The sequence below is a fragment of the Triticum urartu genome, chromosome 3A (genome assembly GCF_056163025.1).
Source record: "Triticum urartu cultivar PI428250 chromosome 3A, HENAU_Tu73, whole genome shotgun sequence".
Lineage (NCBI taxonomy): Eukaryota > Viridiplantae > Streptophyta > Magnoliopsida > Poales > Poaceae > Triticum > Triticum urartu.
Window position 1 is genome coordinate 467,682,786 of NC_141875.1, and position 18,988 is coordinate 467,701,773.

Genomic DNA, 18,988 nt, shown 5'->3' on the forward strand with positions numbered 1-18,988 from the left:
TGATTGGCTATGTTACTGCTTTGCTCAGCCCCTCTTATAGCGTTGTTAGTTGCAGGTGAAGATTGAAGTTTGTTCCATGTTGGAACATGGAGATGTTGTTCCTTGTCGGGACATTTATTTACTTGTTGGGATATCACTATATATCTTATTTAATTAATGCATCTATATACTTGGTAAAGGGTGGAAGGCTCGGCCTTATGCCTGGTGTTTTGTTCCACTCTTGTCGCCCTAGTTTCCGTCATATCGGTGTTATGTTCCCGGATTTTGCGTCCCTTACGCGGTTGGGCTATAATGGGAACCCCTTGATAGTTCGCCTTAAGTAAAACTTTTCCAGCAATGCCCAACATTGGTTTTACCATTTGCCACCTAGCCGTTTCTTTTCCCTTGGGAGTCGCGCGCCCAAGGGTCATCATTATTTTAACCCCCCCCCCCCCCCCCGGGCCAGTGCTCCTCTGAGTGTTGGTCCGAATTGAGCTGCCTGCGGGGCCACCTCGGGGAAACTTGAGGGTTGGTTTTACTCGTAGCTAGTCTCATCTGAGTGTGCCCTGAGAAAGAGATATGTGCAGCTCCTATCGGGATTTGTCGGCACATTCGGGCGGTGTTGCTGGTTTAGTTTTACCCTGTCGAAATGTCTTGTTGTACCGGGATACCGAGTCTGATCGGAACATCTCGGGTGGAGGTCTATTCCTTCGTTGACTGTGAGAGCTTGTCATGGGCTAAGTTGGGACACCCCTGCAGGGATTTGAACTTTCGAAAGCCGTGCCCGCGGTTATGGGCAGATGGGAATTTGTTAACGTCCGGTTGTAGAAAACCTGAACTTGACCTTAATTAAAATGAATCCACCGCGTGTGTAACCGTGATGGTCTCTTTCCGGCGGGGTCCGGGAAGCGAACATGGTTGTTGGAGTTATGCTTGACGTAGGTAGTCTAGGATCACTTCTTGATCATACTTTTATCGACCATGCTTTGCCTTCTCTTCTCGCTCTCATTTGCGTATGTTAGCCACCATATATGCTAGTCGCTTGCTGCAGCTCCACCTCATACCTTTACCTTACCCATAAGCTTAAATAGTCTTGATCGCGAGGGTGTGAGATTGCTGAGTCCCCGTGGCTCATAGATACTTCCAAAACCAGTTTCTAGGTGCCGATGAGTCCGTGCAGATGACGCAACCTAGCTCAGGAGGAGGTCAATGAAGATCTTGTCCTTTATGTTGTTTCGTTCTAGTTGATCAGTAGTGGAGCCCAGTTGGGGTCGATCGGGGACCTTTGTCGCATTTGGGGTTCTTCTTTTACTTTGGTTCCGTAGTCGGACCTTGAGTGTATTTGGATGATGTAATGCTTTATTCATGTAATTGTGTGAAGTGGCGATTGTAAGCCAACTATGTATCTCTTTTCCCTTATTGTCTTACATGGGTTGTTTGCGAAGATTACCTCACTTGCGACATTGCTTTCAATGCGGTTATGCCTCTAAGTCGTGCTTCGACACGTGGGAGATATAGCCGCATCGAGGGCGTTACAAGTTGGTATCAGAGCCTTTCCCGACCTTAGGAGCCCCATTGCTTGATCGTTTTTAGCAGCCGAGTTGTGTCTAGAAAAATGTTTTGAGTCATTTAGGAATTATATATCGAAGAGTTTTGGAATTCTTTTTAATTCCCAGTCTCCTCATCGCTCTGGTAAGGCATCCTGACGTAGAGTTTTGACTCTTCTTTTCTCAAATTTCACTAAAAAAAATTTTAGGATCACGCGGGTATCTTGGAATCGTTCCGATGGTTTTATGATGAGAACATTGTCTTGGTGCCTCCTGTCAGGGGTTTTGTGGAAGTGTCCCGGGGAGTTGAGCTCTGAGGTGTTGTCGTCATAATTTTATCGTTGCAGTTCTGGAATACCTGAGTTTAGTACGCCGACATCGAAAATCTCTTTTATGCAGTTCATTGGTGAGATAACCTCGAAGCCACCCAGTACTGGGGCGGGAGTTCGGGAGTATCGCCATAACTTGTATAACGGATGTTTTTCGAAGGTTGAGGTAGATGGTTTCCGAAGTTTTCTTGGTTATGTGTTGAAGGATGGATACAGCTGGATGTAGGATTTGCTAGTTTGGGTGAGATATTATGCTTCCCCTGTATCCCCAACACCTGATTGCATAACCGGAAAATTTCGGGAGTTTCATAGGTGGGAAATCAAGTAGCTCTTAGGATATCTTTCCGACGGATGTATGATATGAAATTGGGGTTCGACGTCTACTGGTCTGCCTATTCACGATCGGTTTTACAGTGGTCTCGTTGTGTCTTAAAGAGTCCTTGGCTATGCCGACTCGGGGATGCTTCGTATGTCATGTGCAATGCCTTGTACATGATGGTGCTGTACGATCGAGCCCGTGTAGGCCCCACCACGAAAACTTCGGACGAAATCTCTATCATATGTTTGTTCCGGCTTATTTTGCAAGCCAATCCTTTGTTTTGTTTTGAGTTGTGGTATTCGAGTTGCTTCAAAGTCAAATGTTGATTCCATACCTTCCCCAAATGGTGTTCTCATACTTCGGTGTGAATACCAATCCTTCTTGATCATCAAGATTGCTTTGTCAATCCTTTTCAACCGGCGTGTTTTTCTCTTCAAGTGGATCTGATCATTTCAACATCAGTAAGATCAATTATCTCTTCTTCTCAACGGTGTTTGTTTCTTCCATCTCCAAGTTGCCTTTGTTTTTCCCACCCTCCCTCCCTTTGTTTTTCTCCAAGGATTCAGATCTCTTAATCGAGTATCCTTCTTATTGATGTGAGGTCTCTCCATTCTTTTCTATCAATATTCTTATCTGGTGATTCTCATGAAGATTCTAACGGAGCTTCAAGTTCGTCTCTCATCACTCGTTTTCTTCTCGGGTGGAACCAATTCAAGTTGTTGGTGTTGATCATATCCTTTCCTCGTTTCAATGTTTTCTCATGCCGGTGCAATTCATAATCATTCTCCGCTTGCTATTCTTTTGTTCCGGAGTGCTCAAGATATCTCGAAGATTCGTGTTTCCACTCTGTTTTCGTTCAAACTCTTTTGAGGATGTGATCTCATTCTAGCCATTTAATTCAACCGGTGCAATCTCTCTCTTTAAATCATTTCAACGGTGCTTCTTTTGAGTGGGCCCTAACCCACAGGTCTTTTCCCAGGATCTTACCTGACTCTTCTAATTCTCCCGGAGCTATCCTCAAAAATTCTTTTCGAAGTTTTGACGTAAGAATGAATTGCCATCAGTCAAATGTCCTCCTCTAAAACCTTTCAAATTCTTTTCATCGTTGGCTAAACCTTTCCATTATTCATTCCGGAGTGCCTCAACAATTCACGGTGGTGTTTCTCGTTGTCGTTTGAAGACCGAAGAAGAGTTTCTCCTTAATCTTGCTCTTTTCTCTTCAAGATTCGTGGTTCTAGTTCGAGGCCATCCTCTCATAATTGTTCTGATTGTGGGAATTCTTTTCACCCATCTGGAGTAATTCAAGAGTCTTCTCAGTTTGATTATCCGGAGTTCATCAAATAAGATTTATTCATTCTCAGCTTTCAGCTCTCGTTCTCCAATTTTACCGGTGCTTTGTTCAAGTGATCTTTAATCAGCTCGTGATCTCTTCGTTCTCATGGATCTAAATTCTCTCTAGCATCTTCGTTTATTTTCTAATTCTTCCCGATATTTCTTTATCTTTACTTCGTTCATTTAAATTCTTACGGTGGTTCATTCAAGAGTTTTCTTCCTTTGTGTATCATATCTATGCATTCGTGCTTTTCAAATCCTACCGGTGGTTCGTTGAAGACGTTCTCAAGTTTATGTTATATCTCTCTTAATCCTTGATACGAGAATAAGTAGTATGCCAAATCCATTGTTTGTCATCAATTTAATTGGTGAAGGATAAACATAATGTAATTCTTATTCTTGTTTCATCGAGTTTGTTCAATTCCTTATTCCGGAGGCTCATCAAGTTCTTGTTTCCATTTGTTCATTTTTCTTTACCGAAGTGCCAAGTTTTCTCTTTGTCTCGTTGTTAAGCTTCATCTAATCATTGCAAGGCTTAAATCTTATTCTTTTCATCATTCAATTAGTTTGGATCATTCTTTTGTTTACCGGAGTTCATCATGAAGGTTCTACATGATGGTTCATCAAGGATTTAACTCTTTCTTGAGGTGTTCATCGAGATTCTTTTCTAAGAAGCTCAAGCTTTCTTCATATTGTAATCCGGAGTGCAATTCCTTCCTTCATATCATTGAAGGTGGTATTATGTTATTCTTGATAATGTTCCCTTCGTGTTTCATGATTCACAAGTTATCAAGAATGAGTTAGTTTAAATCCATTAATCTCGTCATTGGAGTTATCTTGGGTTATATTTCACCTTAAGCCTTCCCTAAGGATGGTTGTTATTATGGTGCTTATAAATGATCCAAGTTTTCATTTATACTCCCGGGGAAATAAGTTTCTCGCCTCCTAGTTCATATCAATCCAATCTTTTGTTTTCGTTAGTGGCAGAATTTTCACCTCATAAAGTTTGAGATGGTCTCCATAAGCCCACTACAACCTTGTTCTTTTCTTGTTGTTAATCCAACAAATCCGTTCTAACATTTGTTGTAACCGTGCTCTCTCAAGATCTTGTTTCCCTTCGTTCCGGAGGCATTGTGATGTTGCTCTCCTCAACCCATCTTCTCGGATTGTCAGGACCATGTTTTGATCGTGCTTATCCTTTTAACCAGAGTGTTGTGTCCCCTTTTGCTCAAGCTCTTTCATTTTACCAAGTTTTTCATCTCTTTTAAACCGGAGTGCTGTCCGAGATCTTTCTTACACCTAGTTTCAATTCATTCAATAGTTACGGAGGCAGTGTATTGTGATTTCATCAAGTATCTTCTCATCTTATCAAGTTATTATTCAATTCCTTTTCTTTTCAACCGGAGTGCTGCCTGAATTTGGTCTTCCTTGATCCCCTTCTTTAACCGGAGTGTTTTCAATATATATCTTGCCCTTCAACCTCAAGGTTTTTCGCAATGTTCTTTATTCCTCTCTTCTAACGGAGTGTTTTCAACTTCATTCATCTCAGTTGTATTCTTTTCTCGAAATGGCTTAACCTTTTTCAAGGTTCGTGGTTTCACTCGTTTGTCAAAGAAGCAACTTAGTTTTACCTATTCTCTTTCTCCTCCGTTTTCCCTCCGGTGCCATTCTAGATCTCGGGACGAGATCCTCTCGTAGTGGTGGAGTGTTGTAACACCCCGAGACCGATGTGCCAGGTGTTCCCCAGTTATTTGTTGTTGTTGCCTTGTCATTCGCTTGCATGTTGCATCTTGTCATGTCATCATATGCATTGCATCATCATGTTTTCAAAACTTGCATTCGTCCGGGTACTCCGAGTTCTCTCTGTTGTCCGTTCTGAGCCCAACCACACTTGCACGTGCCCACGGCATGTCCAAAATAGTATTTTATAAGTGGCCGGAAAATGTTCTCGGATTGGGTTGAAATTTGGTGTGTGGTCTTATTATAGTGTAGACAGACCGCCTGTCAAGTTTCATCGCAATCGGAGTTCGTTTGACGCCCCAACGGATAAATATAGCGGCAATAGTAGCCGGTCAAAACGTCGGACGTTTTCGGTCTCCGGAAACAGTCGCCGGGCCTCCCTCTCTTCTCTTTTCTTAGCCTGAGGCCTTCTGCACAGTCCACTACCTACCGCTAGGCCCAACCTAACCTCTCCCGTCAGCCCGCGGCCCTCCTCGCGGGCGCCCGAAAGCTGTCCCGGACCCGACCGGACAGTCGTTACCGTCGTGTCCGGATCAACCCCAAACATCTGCAAAACGTCATTGTTTTCTTATTTGGGCTCCCTAACTATTTTATTCGCGATCGTACATTTACGATCATAGGGATGAGGTAGCCCCTAACCTAACCCACCTGCGTATATAATGGGCAACCCTAGAAATTAGGGATCTGTCCCATCCAATCCCTCTCAGCCGCCGCCGCCATTTCCTTTGTTTTCAACGCCAAGCCAACCAGTTTTCTTCCCCGTTCCAAAATCTCCGCAGCCAACCACATCTCCTCGAACCAAATCATCATCGTCTTCTCCACCCAACCAACCACCAGCCGCAGCACCCGACCTCGAGACCCTCCGCAGCCAGCCAGCGCTCGATCCAGGCTGGATCGAGGCCTCGACCTCGCTCGCCTCTGCCCCGAGCGAAGCTTCTCCCGCAGCTAGCCGGACCTCCTCCTCCTTACCTCGTCGCTGATGTGCTCCACCGACGCCCCAAACCAGCACCATGGAGACGCCACCCCGCCGCCCTGGACCGGATCCCCGCCGTCCCCGTCGTCTGCATCTCTTCCGGCGAGCACCACCAGGTTGTGGCGCCCCTGCCCTCCATCTCTCCCTTCCGCTCTCCTCTCTCGCTCAAGTTTCTCCCTCCCTCCCTCTCTATGTCCAGCGCCGGGCATGGAGCCCCGATGCCCAGGAGCTTCGTCCTCGACCCGAGCTGGCCCGGATCCGTCCATCTCCGACGCCCCATCGTCGGGCCGTCAAGTCCCTTGCCTCATCCGCATCTGCCTCGTCGTCACCGGAGTTCCAAGCTGTGTCGCTGCCTCCCTGCTTCACCCTGTTTCAGCCTCGCCCTCATCGAGCAGAGAACGAGCGCACTTCGTGCGTTGATTTGCGCCTGGGCCACCTCCCCTTCGCCTGTTGGTCAAGGCCCAGTCGTGCCAAGGTCCGGCCTCGCCTCGGCCTGCCTCTCCCTCCGACTGGGCCAAGGCCCATGGGTGAGCCGCCACCCAGCGCCGCCTCTGTTTTTTTTCCTTCCTGCTGCTGGACTAAGCCAGATTCGGCCCGTGATGGGTTTTTTCGGGTCCTGCGATTTTGTCCAATTATCCAGAGTTTGCCAATTTTACAGTTTAGACCCTCATGTTCATGCAATTAATAACTCACAATTCATGCATCGGATTAAAATGATTTATATATGAAACTTGCTCAGAATTTTGTGTAGATTAATAATATCCAACTTTCATCTATGTTTAAAATGTTTAAAATGTTGTTTGCATTAATTTGCTCCTATGCCATGCTAATATGATTTAATTCATAACTGATTAACCGTAGCTCCAAATTTAATAAACTTTATATGTAAATGGGGTAGAAAAATGCCTAGTTTAACCTGGTGGCATCATCTTGCATGTTTAGAAACTCTAAAATATTGTTTAGGGCAGAACAGGACCTAACCTAATATATGCTCATGAGGAGTTTCCGGAATTGTTGTTCGTTGCTTCCGGCCTCACTTAACCTTGACTAGATAGGTAGTTTTACTTTGCTTCACTCTCTTGCCATGTTAATCAACATTTAATATTGTTGGGTACATAACCGAGAGAGAACTAAATAAGTCATGTGGTGTTCCGTCAATATGCAACTCGTTGCATATTGAGCTCCACTTAATTTGTAGGATTGTTTGTGCACTTTGCCATGCCATGCATATTTAAACCGGACATGCACCATACTTGATTGTGCATCATGCCATGTTGATGTGCTGGTTGTTTACGATGTTGATTGCTTCTTTCCGGTGTTGCTTCTTCGGGTTGGTTCCGATAACGTCGCGTTTGTGAGGACCTGTTCATCTACGCCCGTTTATCTTCTTCATGGACTCTTTCTTCTTCCTTGCGGGATTTCAGGCAAGATGACCGCACCCTTGAAATCACTACTATCTTTGCTATGCTAGATGCTCGCTCTTTTGCTATGCCAATGCTACGATGCCTACCTTTTGCTTGTCAGCCTCCCAAATTGCCATGTTGAACCTCTAACCCACCATGTCCTAGCAAACCGTTGATTGGCTATGTTACCGCTTTGCTCAGCCCCTCTTATAGCGTTGTTAGTTGCAGGTGAAGATTGAAGTTTGTTCCATGTTGGAACATGGAGATGTTGTTCCTTTTCGGGACATTTATTTACTTGTTGGGATATCACTATATATCTTATTTAATTAATGCATCTATATACTTGGTAAAGGGTGGAAGGCTCGGCCTTATGCCTGGTGTTTTGTTCCACTCTTGTCGCCCTAGTTTCCGTCATATCGGTGTTATGTTCCCGAACTTTGCATCCCTTACGCGGTTGGGCTATAATGGGAACCCCTTGACAGTTCGCCTTAAGTAAAACTTTTCCAGCAATGCCCAATATTGGTTTTACCATTTGCCACCTAGCCGTTTCTTTTCCCTTGGGAGTCGCGCGCCCAAGGGTCATCATTATTTTAACCCCCCCCCCCCCCCCGGGGCCAGTGCTCCTCTGAGTGTTGGTCTGAATTGAGCTGCCTGCGGGGCCACCTCGGGGAAACTTGAGGGTTGGTTTTACTCGTAGCTAGTCTCATCTGAGTGTGCCCTGAGAAAGAGATATGTGCAGCTCCTATCGGGATTTGTCGGCACATTCAGGCGGTGTTGCTGGTTTAGTTTTACCCTGTCGAAATGTCTTGTTGTACCGGGATACCGAGTCTGATCGGAACGTCTCGGGTGGAGGTCTATTCCTTCGTTGACCGTGAGAGCTTGTCATGGGCTAAGTTGGGACACCCCTGCAGGGATTTGAACTTTCGAAAGCCGTGCCCGCGGTTATGGGCAGATGGGAATTTGTTAACGTTCGGTTGTAGAAAACCTGAACTTGACCTTAATTAAAATGAATCCACCGCGTGTGTAACCGTGATGGTCTCTTTCCGGCAGGGTCCGGGAAGCGAACACGGTTGTTGGAGTTATGCTTGACGTAGGTAGTCTAGGATCACTTCTTGATCATACTTTTATCGACCGTGCTTTGCCTTCTCTTCTCGCTCTCATTTGCGTATGTTAGCCACCATATATGCTAGTCACTTGCTGCAGCTCCACCTCATACCTTTACCTTACCCATAAGCTTAAATAGTCTTGATCGTGAGGGTGTGAGATTGCTGAGTCCCCGTGGCTCACAGATACTTCCAAAACCAGTTTGCAGGTGCCGATGAGTCCGTGCAGATGACGCAACCTAGCTCAGGAGGAGGTCAATGAAGATCTTGTCCTTTGTGTTGTTTCGTTCTAGTTGATCAGTAGTGGAGCCCAGTTGGGGTCGATCGGGGACCTTTGTCGCATTTGGGGTTCTTCTTTTATTTTGGTTCCGTAGTCGGACCTTGAGTGTATTTGGATGATGTAATGCTTTATTCATGTAATTGTGTGAAGTGGCGATTGTAAGACAACTATGTATCTCTTTTCCCTTATTGTCTTACATGGGTTGTTTGCGAAGATTACCTCACTTGCGACATTGCTTTCAATGCGGTTATGCCTCTAAGTCGTGCTTCGACACGTGGGAGATATAGCCGCATCAAGGGCGTTACAAAGCATGATATCAATGAGTCTCTCAAAGCCATGAGAATTTCCATTGATGAGTGCAAGGAAAGAACTGCTAGGATGCGTGCTAAGAAAGATGCCTTTATAAGAGCGTGTTCTTCTAGTTCCTATGAAAATAAAGATGAAGATCTAAAAGTTATTGATGTGTACCCTATTAAATCTTTGTTTTGCAATATGAATCTTGATAATGATGGGACCGAATATGATCCACCTTTACCTAGAAGGCGTTCCAAGAATTCGGAATTTGTTGATCTTGATGCTAAATTTGATAAAAGTGGGATTGAAGAGATTAAAACCCTAGATGTTGCTAAACCCACTATTATGGATTTAAAGGAATTTAACTATGAAAAATTCTCTTTGATTGATTGTATTTCCTTGTTGCAATCCGTGCTAAATTCTCCTCATGCTTATAGTCAAAATAAAGCGTTTACTAAACATATCGTTGATGCCTTGATGCAATCTTATGAAGAAAAACTTGAATTGGGAGTTTCTATCCCTAGAAAAATTTATGATGAATGGGAACCAACTATTAAAATTAAAATTAAATATCATGAATGCTATGCTTTATGTGATTTGGGTGCTAGTGTTTCCACGATTCCTAAGACTTTGTGTGATTTGTTAGGTTTCCGTGATTTTGATGATTGCTCTCTAAACTTGCACCTTGCGGAATCCACTATTAAGAAACCTATGGGAAGAATTATGTCGGTGTACAAGAGTAGGGGTACCCTAGTATCCCGAACTTGTGCACGGGCAGTCGCAGCATCCCGCGGCAAGGCTTGCCGGGTGACCGCCAAGGTCCTCCGTGGTTCCTTTGGAGCCATTCAAGGACAAAGTATCCAAGCCAAGGAGACAAGACCCCGGCAAGAGGAGCTTGCCGGGAAGGCCAACCAAGGCATCTCAAGGAACTTGCCGCGACGCGCCATGCGTCCCGGCAAGGCCCGGTGAGCGACAAGCTCCCGGACGCGACAAGACAACGACCGCGGCAAGGCGCTTGCCGCGGCAAGCCACCACTCTGTGTCCACGCTCCAGCACATCCACCAACGTGTCGCTCTGGGACCCTTCCAGGCATACGTGGCGGGAGGCTGTGCAGCCAGCGGTGCGCGGTGGCAAGCGGCGCTGACAAGATTGCCATCGTGGCGAGCGGTGGCGTCCCTGACGGTCCCTTTTGCACTATTTAGGCGATGCAGACGGGCATTTAATGCCCTGGTCCCCTGCCGTCAGGGTTAGGTATGATACACTGTAGCAGGTAGTTGTACCAACCGCAACACCTTTCCATTTTTACCCTTGTCTACGTTGCCACCTGTCGGTGACCCCTTGAGCATATAAAAGGAGGCCCATGCGCAACGTAGAGGGGGAGGGGGAGGAAGAGAACACTCACGCTCGGTCTCGTTAGCTGCTGGGGTGTACTATAGCACTCCGCGCTCCCGAGCAAGAACTCAATACAAACCACAAAGCAGGAGTAGGGTTTTACGCATCCGTGCGGCCCGAACCTGGGTAAACTGCTCGTGTGCTTCGCCTTGATCCGCTCTTCGTGCGACCCTCTCCCCCGCCGAACCGAAAGGGACTCGGTCCGCCGGTCCCATAGGTGCTCGTGGATTAGTCCCCCGACATCTTTGGCGCGCCAGGTAGGGGAGTCGAGGTTGTGTGAACCAGATCCGGCGTTCACACGAGCTAGATCTTCATCATCTTCATCGACATTCACGAAGAGCTGGCTGCTCTGTCCGCGCCGAACCCACCACCGCCGGAGCAAACGGCTGATGGGCCAGACGCCGGCGGAAGAACGGGCATCGACGAGGGAGCTCACGGTGCTGCCAGGTCCAAGGACAAGGCTGCGCTGCCCATCGGTGGCGTAGCCGGCTCCCACAACGACCGGGCGCACTCCAAGACCTCGGCGTCCGTACATGCACCGCGCCCATCTCAGGAGGCGCGGGACCGGCAGCGTCATGGTACTCATGGTACCATGCGTTTGCTGGACCAAGATCTAGCTGGTGGATCTTGGAGTGCTCAAGACCAGCATGCATGCCAACATGTTGGCGCGAGCGAGGCACGGTCGCCTGGACGGGATACTGCTCCTTCTAACATAGTTAGAAGTCCGAGCATATCCCGCTCCTCGCACCGTTCGCCACCGCCGCCCGCCACTACAGCAGAAGCTTTGGCGCGAGCTCAACTGCTCCTGGACTACCCTCCAACGGCAGACAAGATCGACGACTGGAGGGCCACCATTCAGAGTCTCATCGGCTTCGCCAACGGCGACACTCAACGGCAGCCGAGCACGTCGCAGCCGCGGCAAGTCAGCCAGGCACGAGCCGGTGGCGACAAGACCGGTGGGGGTGCAACCACTATGCACTCTCCGCCCCGAAGGCCAAGATCGCTGACTCGCCGGATCCACCTCGACAGCGACTCCACCGCGTCATCAGATCCACGAGCTCGTCGCGATCAGCGCCAAGTTCTTCACGAACGACAGCAAGAAGACGCTCGTACTCGCATCGAGCGCCGAAGAGAAGCGCGACGCCAAATCAAGCCATTGGCCAAACACCTTTCACTCTAGTCTATGGAGCAGAGGCAGTTCTCCCCACGAAACTCGTATACGGGTCACCTCGAGTGCTCTCTTATGATGAGCTTGAGCAAGAGCATCTGCGACAAGATGACGCGCTACTCCTTGAGGAAGACCGTCTTCAGGCTGCTGTACGAGCTGCTCGCTACCAGCAAGCTTTGCGCCGCTACCATAGCCGCAAAGTTAACGCCAGAAGTCTCGAGGAAGGCGACCTTGTTCTTCGGCGTGTTCAGTCCGCCAAGAATTCCAACAAGTTGACGCCGAAGTGGGAAGGCCCTTACCGGGTGAAACGAGTCACTAGGCCTGGTGTTGTCCGCCTTGAGACAGAAGATAGCATTCCGGTGAGCAATTCCTAGAACATTGAGCATCTTCGTAAGTTTTACCCGTAAGGCGCGGTTGCCGGAACCTGTTCCGGCAACCACCTTTTGTACAAGTCTTGCCGCTGTTGCATGTAATCCTTTGTACAAAGCCGGGCGCAGACCCCGTGCATAAGTAAAGCTCATATGCTCCGCACATCTTGACAATTTCATGCTTTCTATTTTTTGCATATGTGATCTGACACTTTGTGCAGCACCTACTCCCCGGTAAGCAATAACGAGCCATAAGGCTCCATATCTTTATTTTCTCCTCTTTCTTTTTTCTCAAGGAAAGGAAGGTTCCCTCGCCCACAAGTTTGCCGGGGGGGAAAGGAGAAGATAATGGTATGGACCAGGCGTCGTTCAAGAAAGTTTCGCCTTACCGGGAAGCAAACAACAGAAAAGCTAAGTTGCCAAAGTTTGAGCAATCAGATTTTTTAAATTTTTAAGTTATCCCCCTTGAACGACCGCACTTTGTATGGAAAACCTGTGCGCGGAGGAACCAACTCGTAGCTAGTTGCGCCCTTACTTTGTTTCGAGTCCGCTCAACAACTTAAGTGAGCTGCGACTAGTTGCGACAAGGTTTCTTGTCGGTAGCGGCACCGCCAGCAGGCTGCTGACGTCCCGCACTCAGCGCTCGCGGCTAAGGTGCCTGCACCGGCAAGTTCCCTAAAAGCGTAGGGCAAAAACATACAAAGGGAGGAATCAAGTAAAGGGAATAACATTGCAATCATTACCCGGAATAGAGTTATATTACAAGGTAGCTTGTCGCGGCTCTAACAGATTGTTCTCATAACATGACCAGCAGCGACAAGAAAAGAAGAAAACGGGCGGCCTAGTCTATGCGATCGCCCTCAATCCTCTTGATCCCGCTCACCTTGTCCACAATGGGTGCAACAAGGGTCTTGAGGGCCTCCAGATCAGCATCCGGCGGCAGGGTCTTGAGGACGTTGGTGAGGTTGAGACCCAGGTTGCGGAAGGCCACCTTCACCAACACCTTTTGAAGAGCTCCCGCGCAGATCTTGCGCGACTCGTCGGCCAGCTGCTTTGGGATCTTCTCCCGGAGCCGCTGGAGGGCCGTCGCCACGCCTTTGAAGAACAAGGTGAGCTTGGCGCTGGGTTGGAGGTTCTCATCAGAGCGATACCCGAGATCCTCCACCCCCAGCTGCGCTAGCTCCCTGTCGATATCTGTGGCAGCATTCACGAGACCCCCCGTCCAGTGCTCCACATTCTCCCTAAAAGCATTCTGGGCGGCGGCAGCACTCGCCAGCAGCGCCTTGTCGGCCTTGATCTCCTCCTTCAAGGCCACCTCCTGCTCCCTGGCGCCGTCCAGCGTCTTGGTCAAAGTGGTCAGCTTCAACTCAAGATCTGCGTTGGAGTCCTTGGCGGCGCTAAGCTCTTTGCCCTTCTCGGCGAGACGAACCTGCAGCTCTGAGTTGCTGTGGGCGTCCTTCTCCCGCTCACGCTTGAGCGCGGCAAGCTCTTCACCACTCGCCTTGAGATCGGCCTCCAGCTGCGCCACCTTCGTATCCAGCTCCTTCTTGGCGGCCTCGGCAACTGCGGCAGCATCCTCTGCTTGCTTAAGGGCTCCGCCGAATTTTTGCTCACGCGCGGCAAGCTCCTCCTCGTGGATGTCGAGGTTAACTTTCCGCTGCACCAGCTCGCCCTCCTGCGCAGACAGCTTCTCAGCGGCAAGCCGCTGTTGCTCTTCAACTTCGGCCTTCTCGAGGAAGAAGGCCTTCTGCTCTTCGGCGAGTTGCTCCCGCTCCTCTACCAGGGACCGGAGAGCTTCCTGGTTGAGACCCCGGAGCTCCTCTGCGCGCTTCTCGATGTCCGCTCCCGCCTTCGCGACAAGCGCCTCGCGGGATTCCAGCTTGGCTTGCCGCGCGCGGTAGAGCGACAACAGCTTCCGCAGCAGCCGCTCCTCCTCAGGCTCGCCGCTGCTGCTGCTCGGTGCATCAACTAGCGTCAGCCCAGCGGAGGCGAGCACCTCTCCATCAAAGCTCTCTCCCTCGACCGGCGCCCTGGAGCTTGACGCCCAGGGGAGGTTGATGAAGACGCCATCGCCGGCCTTCAAGTAGACGCCTGGCTGGGGCTCTTCGGAGCCTGGTGCTGCGGCAGCGGCGGACGGGTCGGCGGTCGACGTAGCGCCTGGCGCTCCTGCGGCCTCAGGGCCGTCAGTGCGATCGCCAGACCCCTCGCCAGCTGCTGCGGCGGCAGCTTTGGCGGCCTCGTCGCCGGCGGGATCATCAGCGCCGGCTGCTTCTTCAGTGGCAGCGGCGTCGTCGGCAACAACCTCGGTCTCCATCGGCTCCGCAGCAGATGGGTCTGATGGCCGGAAAAGTGAGAAAAGTCAAGCAAATACCCAAAAAGAAATATCGCAGAAAAACTCAGAGAAGGGCGGGCAGAGCCCGCAGTAGAAGAACAAGGCGAAGAAAGGATATCCGTTTGGAGCCATTTTCCAAGCGGCGGCTGGAAGTACCTTCGTGCGCGGATGCGCTCGCGTCTCCGTCGACCAGAAGAGGTAGTAATTCTCCCTCAGCTCCCTCGCGGCGAGCTTGGGGGGAAGATTGCCCGCTCCTTTCGCAGCGCCGCAAGCCGCTGCGCCTCAGTCGACTTCACAACCTTCCCTTTGTCGGCTCTCGGAGCCATGGCGGAAGTGGTGGAGGAGGTCGACGGCGTTGGTGGTGCTGGTGGCGATGGGGGGCGGGGCGCTGCTCTCTTTCAGCTTTGGGAAGACGAGGGAGCGGCGGAGGTTTCCGAGATTGGAGTAGCAACCGGCGAATGGGCGAACTACCCCTGTTTCCCATGCTTATAAAGAGGGAGGGGGCGGACGTTCCGCCTTTCCGAATAAAGAAACCACCCACGATCTATCCCACGACGCCACATTCAACGCGTGCCGTTTGGGGAGGGCGCGGTGGATACGGGGAGAGATACGGCGTAACCCAGGCCACGCGTGCCCGTGCCCTGTTTTGGGCCTGGCCCAACAGCGCTCGGCACCGTGTATGGCCCAGGCCCGGGGGCTCCTGTCGGTGTACTAGAGTAGGGGTACCCTAGTATCCCGAACTTGTGCACGGGCAGTCGCAGCATCCCGCGGCAAGGCTTGCCGGGTGACCGCCAAGGTCCTCCGTGGTTCCTTTGGAGCCATTCAAGGACAAAGTATCCAAGCCAAGGAGACAAGACCCCGGCAAGAGGAGCTTGCCGGGAAGGCCAACCAAGGCATCTCAAGGAACTTGCCGCGACGCGCCACGCGTCCCGGCAAGGCCCAGTGAGCGACAAGCTCCCGGACGTGACAAGACAACGACCGCGGCAAGGCGCTTGCCGCGGCAAGCCACCACTCTATGTCCGCGCTCCAGCACATCCACCAACGTGTCGCTCTGGGACCCTTCCAGGCGTACGTGGCGGGAGGCTGTGCAGCCAGCGGTGCACGGTGGCAAGCGGCGCTGACAAGATTGCCATCGTGGCGAGCGGTGGCGTCCCTGACGGTCCCTTTTGCACTATTTAGGCGATGCAGACGGGCATTTAATGCCCTGGTCCCCTGCCGTCAGGGTTAGGTATGATACACTGTAGCAGGTAGCTGTACCAACCGCAACACCTTTCCATTTTTACCCTTGTCTACGTTGCCACCTGTCGGTGACCCCTTGAGCATATAAAAGGAGGCCCATGCGCAACGTAGAGGGGCAGGGGGAGGAAGAGAACACTCACGCTCGGTCTCGTTAGGTGCTGGGGTGTACTGTAGCACTCCGCGCTCCCGAGCAAGAACTCAATACAAACCACAAAGCAGGAGTAGGGTTTTACGCATCCGTGCGGCCCGAACCTGGGTAAACTGCTCGTGTGCTTCGCCTCGATCCGCTCTTCGTGCGACCCTCGCCCCCGCCGAACCGAAAGGGACTCGGTCCGCCGGTCCCATAGGTGCTCGTGGATTAGTCCCCCGACAAATTAATGATGTTCTTATTGTTGAAAATAGGAATTATGTGCCCATAGATTTTATTGTTCTTGACATAGATTGCAATCCTTCATGTCCTATTATTCTTGGTGGACCTTTCCTTAGAACGATTGGTGCAATTATTGATATGAAGGAAGGAAATATCAGATTCCAATTTCCATTAAGGAAAGGCATGGAACACTTCCCTAGAAAGAAGATTAAATTACCTTATGAATCTATTATGAGCGCCACTTATGGATTTCCTACCAAAGATAGCAATACCTAGATCTATTCTTGCTTGTTATGCCTAGCTAGGGGCGTTAAACGATAGCGCTTGTTGGGAGGCAACCCAATTTTATTTTTATTACTTGCTTTTTGCTCCTGTTTAGTAATAAATAATTTATCTAGCCTCTGTTTTGGTTGTGTTTTTTTGTGTTTAATTAGTGTCTGTGCCAAGTAGAACCGTTGGGAAGACTTGGGGAGAGTCTTGTTGAACTTGCTGTAAAAAACAGAAACTCTAGCGCTGCTTTCATTTTTATTTGGAGAGTGATATTTAGTTAATTCTTTTTTAATATGATTAATAGATAAATTCCTAACGTCCAGCAATTTAGTTTAGAATTTTTGGGGTTCCAGATCTTGCGCTAGCTACAGATTACTACAGACTGTTCTGTTTTTGACAGATTCTGTTTTTCATGTGTTGTTTGCTTATTTTGATGAATCTATGGCTAGTAAAATAGTTTATAAACCATATAGAAGTTGGAATACAGTAGGAATAACACCAATATAAATAAATAATGTGTTCATTACAGTACCTTGAAGTGATCTTTTGTTTTCTTTTGCTAACGGAGCTCATGAGATTTTCTACTTTAAGTTTTGTGTTGTGAAGTTTTCAAGTTTTGGAAAAGATTTGATGGATTATGGAACAAGGAGTGGCAAGAGCCTAATCTTGGGGATGCCCATGTCACCCCCAAGATAATCTAAGGACACCTAAAAGCCAAAGCTTGGGGATGCCCCGGAAGGCATCCCCTCTTTCGTCTACTTCTATCGGTAACTTTACTTGGAGCTATATTTTTATTCGCCACATGATATGTGTTTTGCTTGGAGCGTCTTGTATGATTTGAGTTTTTGCTTGTTAGTTTACCACAATAATCCTTGCTGTACACACCTTTTGAGAGAGCCATACATGATTTGGAATTTGTTAGAATACTCTATGTGCTTCGCTTATATCTTTTGAGTTATATAGTTTTGCTCTAGTACTTCACTTATATCTTTTAGAGCACGGTGGTGGATTTGTTTTATAGAAACTATTGATATCTCATGCTTCACTTAGATTATTTTGAGAGTCTTAATAGCATGGTAATTTGCTTAAAATCCTAATATGCTAGGTATTCAAAGTTAGTAAAATTTTCTTAAGAGTGTTTTGAATACTAAGAGAAGTTTGATGCTTGATGATTGTTTTGAGATATGGAGGTAATAATATCAAAGTCGTGCTAGTTGAGTAGTTGTGAAATTGAGAAATTCTTGTGTTGAAGTTTGCAAGTCCCGTAGCATGCACGTATGGTAAACGTTATGCAACAAATTTGAAATATGAGGTGTTATTTGATTGTCTTCCTTATGAGTGGTGGTCGGGGACGAGCGATGGTCTTTTCCTACCAATCTATCCCCCTAGGAGCATGCGCGTAGTACCGGGGTTTTTGATTACTTGTGGATTTTTGCAATAAGTATGTGAGTTCTTTATGACTAATATTGAGTCCATGGATTATACGCACTCTCACCCTTCCATCCTTGCTAGCCTCTTCGGTACCGTGCATTTCCCTTTCTCACAATGAGAGTTGGCGCAAACTTCGTCGGTGCATCCAAACCCCGTGATATGATACGCTCTTTAACACATAAACCTCCTTATATCTTCCTCAAAACAGCCACCATACCTACCTATTATGGCATTTCCATAGCCATTCCGAGATATATTGCCATGCAACTTTCCATCATTCTATTCATCATGACACATTCATCATTGTCATATTGCTTAGCATGATCATGTAGTTGACATAGTATTTGTGGCAAAGCCACCATTCATAATTCTTTCATACATGTCACTCTTGGTCCATTGCATATCCCGGTACACCACCGGAGGCATTCATATAGAGTCATCTTTTGTTCTAGTATCGAGTTGTAATCATTGAGTTGTAAATAAATAGAAGTGTGATGATCATCATTTTCTAGAGCATTGTCCCAAGTGAGGAATAAATTAATAAAAGAGGAAGGCCATAAAAAGAGAAGGCCCCAAAAAATAAAGGCCATAAAAAAAGAGAAAAGGCCCAAAGAAAAAAATGAGAGAAAAAGAGAGAAGGGACAATATTACTATCCTTTGCCACACTTGTGCTTCAAAGTAGCACCATAATCTTCATGTTAGAGAGTCTCTTGTCTTGTCACTTTCATATACTAGTGGGAAATTTTCATTATAGAACTTGGCTTGTATATTCCAACAATGGGCGTCCTCAAGTGCCCTAGGTCTTCGTGAGCAAGCAAGTTGGATGCACACCCACTTAGTTTCTTTTGTTGAGCTTTCATACATTTATAGCTCTAGTGCATCCGTTGCATGGCAATCCCTACTCCTTGCATTAACATCAATCGGTGGGCATCTCCATAGCCCATTGATTAGCCTCGTTGATGTGAGACTTTCTCCTCTTTTGTCTTCTCCACATAACCCCCCTCATTATATTCTATTCCACCCATAATGCTATGTCCATGGCTCGCGCTCATATATTGCGTGAAAGTTTATAGGTTTGAGATTACTAAAGTATGAAACAATTGCTTGGCTTGTCATCGG